Source organism: Marmota marmota, unplaced genomic scaffold (assembly GCF_001458135.2).
Source record: "Marmota marmota marmota unplaced genomic scaffold, marMar, whole genome shotgun sequence".
Taxonomy (NCBI): domain Eukaryota; kingdom Metazoa; phylum Chordata; class Mammalia; order Rodentia; family Sciuridae; genus Marmota; species Marmota marmota.
In genome coordinates this window covers 32,555,000-32,560,759 of record NW_026000057.1, presented here as the reverse complement: position 1 = coordinate 32,560,759, position 5,760 = coordinate 32,555,000, and the positions used below count along the sequence as shown (strand labels likewise).

Below are 5,760 nucleotides of genomic sequence, written 5' to 3'. Positions count from 1 at the left end.
GACAAGGTCAGGGCTGTTTCAAGAGGAATGGAGTTGGGAGTGGGGTGGGAAGTAGCTCAGGTAGAGCACTTGTCTTGCACCTGTGAGGCCCTTAGTTCAATCCCCAGCAAGGACAAATGGTCAGCCAGGGTCAAATTCTGCCAAGAGACCTAGTAGAGGAGACAACCCGGAGATTGATCTTTGAAAAGAAGGTAGACACTTTGGCTGAGAGGCAGAAACTAGGACAGCGGCTCCCGAGCAGTGTGGAGAGGTGTGTGGGTTGGGTGCTGTTGGGGAGAAGCCACTGATGGGTGAGAAAAGGGTTAAGGGTGCAGGAGGGAGAGGAGAACATTACTGGAGGTGCAGGAAGAGGAAAGGTCTAGAGCTGAGATACAGAATTTGCCTCAGGTGTAGAGACACCTCATCTGTTTGATTAGGTTGAAGGAGGAAATGATGGGAAAACATGATTGGAATGTGAGGAGGGGCAATGGTGAGGGCGGAGTTTGGGGGCAGAGAGAAGTCATAGTGAATGAAGCTAAGGGTTGAAGTATAATTTCATTAAAAGAAAGCATAAGAAATATATTTAAAATAATTTCTAGCTGGCCATGGTGGTGTATGTAATTCCAGCTACTTGGGAGGCTGAGGTAAGAGGAACCCAAGAGTTCAGGACCAGTCTGGGCAACAGAGGGAGAACCTGTCTCAAAAATAAATGAATAATGAATAACTTTTATGTTGTGAAATCCAATATAACTTTGTCATTGACACTTTTTAAATCTGTTTTGTTCATAAAATTAAGATTTTTTCAAAGATGAGTTAGTGGAAACAAAACAAAATGTAATTGTGTACTGAACCACAGTGCTGCTATTATATTACTGCATTTCTAAAAAAATAGAAAGTATGTAGAGTTCTTCTATGGAAACCTTGCTAGACAGTGGAACAAATCGTCTCTGATACCTGGAGTTAGCAAAGTTTCAGCGTCTATAATACGCTGTCTTATCTTGCTAGTAAGCTACCGTTTACTACTGATAAAGACAGCAATGAGCAGGTGGAAAAGACAAGCTTATGTGCATACAGATGGTTCACTACTGTGAACTATCACATCATAGGTTAATATGATTGTAATCCCATTCATATTATAGAGCATAGATTTTATGAATACATTTAACAGTACTCCTTAATATTCTCTTTTTACTCAGTTTATTGTATTCAATTTCTGCTGCCCTTCAGAGCGCAAACTGAACAAACATCTTCAATTATTGCATTTATTTATGTAACATCTTTAATTTCCCATTTTGTATTTTAAAATCACATTAATATCCAGGAAGATGCTTTTTCTCATTTAATATAATAATCTTAAGATACTTATCTTGAATGTTAATGAAATTATAAGGTGCATTAGTGATAGAGGATTTCAGTGGAAATTAAGGTGATAGAATAGTCAAAAGCTTTTATCCCACTTTGCATTTATTCACTTAGATGTGACAACTGTAAGATACACGTTAAATACCTCCTTTCCCCAATATATAGGATGAATATGAAGATAAATATCTGCTAGTAGCTATGGAAGGTATAACATAACAAAATTTAAAGACATCATGGTTTACTTAGGATAAAATATTAGAGATAATGTATGATTACCAAGCATGAAAATATTAGCAGCTTTTAAATTCCTGAAAAATTATACCGAAATCCTTGAAAGACTTTCAACACACATAAACAAAGAATGCTTAAATACAAATGGAAATTTTATGTACTACTAACAGTTAAAAATCTAAAACCAAATGCATTTCATCCATTTTCAGTGAGGCCCTATGAGTGCTAGGCCTGGAGTTTGATGGAAAAATCACCATTTTCCTCCTTTTTTTTTAGCTTCTAGCAAGGAAGAAAGGCAAAAGCTACATTAAAAATACACATATAATATTAAATTATTATTTTTTAGTTGTAGATGGACACAATACCTTTATTTGTTTTTATTTTTATGTGGTGCTGGGGATCAAGCCCAGTGCCTCATGCTAGGCAAGTGCTCTACCACTGAGCCACAGCCTCAACCCCAATATATAATATTTTTGTTATGGAGAAAAATAAAATACAGTTAATTACTTTGACAAAAATAGCTTTTTCTGAGGAGAGTCGGTGGGGACCTTGATTAAAGTGAGAAGCATTAGAGAAGGGGAAGGGAAAATGATAAGAGCAATTGTAAACAACTCTTTCAAGAAATCTACTCTCAAGGCTGGGCATAGTGGTTCTCCTGTGATCCCAGCCTCCTCAGGAGGCTGAAGCAGAAGGATCATAAGTTTGAGGCCAGCCCAGGGAACTTGGCAAGACTCTGTCTCAAAATAAAAATTGAAAGGCTAGGGTTGTCATTCAGTGTGTAGAGTCCCTGAGATTGATTCCTAGTACTGGAGAAAAAGAAATGACTCTTAAATGGAAGCAAAGGAGAATGAAGCAAAGAAACAGGGTATTAGCTTAAGAGAGATGTCAGGTTAAGGGGACTTTCAAGAGATAAGAGGTAATGTATCTTCTATTAATGGAAATCATCTTGTATGGAGTGGAAAACTGATGGTCTATTGGTTTCCTAGGGTTGGTATAACAAAGTGCCATAAACTGGGTAGATGAGGATACAGAAAATTTCTGTCTAACCCACAGTTTTGGAGGCTAGAAGCCTGGAATCAAGCTCTGGGAAGATCACACTTCCTCTGAACTCTGGCTTGTCTCTTCTTAGCTTCTAGTGATTTGCTGGCATTTTTTGGCATTCCTTAGTGCGAAGCTGCATTATTCCAATTTCTGTATTTATTGTCACATGGTTCTCCCTGTGTGTCTTTGTATGTCTCCACCTGGCTCTCTTTTTATGATAACAGTCACATTGGATCAAGGTCCACCCTACTCTAGTATGACTTCATCTTAACTAATTCCATCTACAATGATCCTATTTTCAAACCAGGTCCCATTCTGAGTTACTATACATTAGAACTTCAACATATCTTCTCGGGGGACACAATTTAACCCATAAAAAATACAGTGGTATCTTGATATGGATAAAGAATGAAAGGAACTTCTAGGAGGTAAGAAATAATATTTTCTGCTGTTGGGAATAATCCTGTACATAGGTGAAAACTGATGATACAGTAAGAGAGAAAAGGGATCATTTTAGGAAAAAGAACTTGAGTAGGCAAGAGAAGGGGTTTGTTGTACCAGTGGAGGGCTGGCCTTATAAAAAAATACTTAGAAAATTCATTTTCTGTAATAATAGAGAAATCAGAAGTTAAGATTTCAGATAAAGGTGGGCTGTAGATTTAATGACAAAAAGAGAAGTTTCTTTTCCGAGTATTTACATAGTCATGTGCTGCAAAACTACGTTTCAGTCAATGATGGGCTGCTTGTACAAAAGTGGTACCAGAAGAGTATATCACCTAACGACATGGAAGGAGTTTTAGTTCGTGCAAGTACATTCTGTGATGCTCACACAGTGACAAATCACCGATGTGCCAATAAGGAACTATTTTCTCAGTGAAAAATAAATGAAAGTTTCTCATTTGAAACTCAGATCAATGTCATAATCATCATTTCTACCATTTTAGGGAATCATGGTATGTTTTGAGAAAAGAAAGAACTATCTGAGATTACAGCACAACACTTAAGACACACACACACACACACACACTTTTGTACATTTTACATTTATTGTCTACTATGTGCCTTTATGCTAGACATTATATATGTATTATCTATTTTAAGCCTCACAGCGTTTGACAATGGTATTTCCTGGCAAAGAATTTCTTTGTTTATACAGGTAAAATACATAAGAATTATATATGTTCACACAGTAGTCCAGAGACTGAGGAACATACAGTCCTTTGAAGGTGTTTATGTAGCCAGTTCAAAGTTGAGAAGAATAGACTTTCAGTTCTTCAGGGGGCTGGCTGGGGCTGTTGTTCATCAGCAGGACAAGACTTTGTATGTATGAGGAGACCCTAGGTTCTATCTCCAGTGCTGAAAAAAGAATTAAAACATTTGAGATATGGATTACAGATCAATAAAAAGACAAAAAGCACAATTAGTTTAAATGTTCTTAAATAATCAAAGGTAAAAAATACACTGTGAAAAAGCACACTAAGGTTTATCATAACAAACTTCATGGGTTGATCAAATACTGCAACCTCTTTGTACTTTAACCTGGGATTCTTGGCCAGAAGCCCAGTTAGCAGGCATTTTCTTTTTTTAATGTTTATTTGCTCCTCAAATGTAGATCAATTTGTTACTATCTCTCTTAATATTTATATCAAAGAAAGACTACAAATTTGAAATATGCATTGCTTATGATTTTTACTTTTGGCCTTGAGGTGACTCAATATTTTTTTAAAAACATGCTTTTTCCTATATTAGGTCTATCTTAGATTTAAGTTCACTCCTAATATTTAAGAATATAGACTATATACAAAGTGTGTTCTTGTCTGGTTAAGGGAATAATTCAATTTTCCACATATTCATATACTAGAATTAAAATGCCAGATAACAATTCAAGCAAAGGTTATTTGAGGAAAATAACATCTGTTAGCCAACGATGGCATTTAGCCAGCTACGCATTAATTTGGATGATATAGTGATAACACTGTTCGCCATAGGATTTGACTAGAGCTGCCTCATAGAGCAAATTGCCCTAGGGTGATTATGTCATCATACTGTGGGTTAAAGAGAATAATTATAGATATTATTTTTGTTGACGGCATTGGTTTTACAGTCATAAATATTGAATTATTAAATGTCAGCAGAGGGATTCCATCTCTTGGGTCCCCTTCTTCCTCCGGGAGAAGTCTTTTCTGCTGTCCTTTAATAAACTTCTAATTTCTACTCTGAAAAAAAAAAATGTCAGCAGAGACATAGGTGAGTAAAAAAATAACAGCGATATACGTGTTTTCTAATCATCCTAAAATCCAGATCTAGTCTGCAGTGACACCCAACCCCATTCTTTGGTTCTATACCTATTTCAGGGGCCAGGTGCAGTGTATACAGATTATGACACTAAAAGGCTACAAAGAGGCTATAAAGCCTCTTCCTTTTCTAATTCCACTTATTTTTCAGATCTTAGTCTCCAGCCTTGGCTAAGATGGAGACCTTATATACCTCTCTCAAAATAAAAAGAGCAGAAATTATTTGAAAGCTCATCAGCTTCTGATTTCTGTGCTGAACTCTCTGGATGACAATATTTTTTTCCTAGCTCCAACTTTGTTCCAAGATTTTTCTGAGTCTTTCCTAAAAAGTTCAAATCCTAGAATCACAAAATCATTAAGGAACCAAAAAGGTAACAATTTTACGTCCTAAAAATTGAAAAAAATTGAACATAATGTTGGCAAAAGCATGTTTTGTACTGAATTACAGTGGATTAAATAGGAAGAAACATCTTGGAGATATTTTTATTTTAGATACTTGAGATTAAATATTTTGTATGATTTTATTTTAGATTAAATATTTAGATTATATTTAGCTATTTTAGTACTTAGTGATATTTTAGATTACAACTCTAAATTATTTACTGTTCTTATATAATAACTTAGATAAAACTTCTACAAAGTGGAGCTGCCTAAAACATACTGAGTTACTTATTATATTTTACTGGTTTGGATTCTAAAGTTTTAGTCTAAATTTTTCCTTTATATGTGGGAGGGTGCAATTGCAGTTGGAATGTTTTATGGAGCATAAGAATTCTGGCTTAATAGGATTTCCCCTGCTGGAATAGAGTTTACAGATTCAGTTTTTATTCTTCTTTTTTTTTTTTTTTTTTAA

General features: G+C 35.4%; 1 long non-coding RNA gene across 1 annotated transcript in view; it reads right to left on the bottom strand.

The window, feature by feature from the left end:
* Window positions 1-3,241: 3,241 nt before the first annotated feature.
* LOC125619793 overlaps window positions 3,242-5,760 on the bottom strand; it is a 14,339-nt gene continuing 11,820 nt past the window's right edge. The window contains exon 3 of the long non-coding RNA XR_007351386.1: window positions 3,242-3,969. This is a non-coding gene — a long non-coding RNA (uncharacterized LOC125619793). The remainder of the gene's footprint in view (window positions 3,970-5,760) is intronic.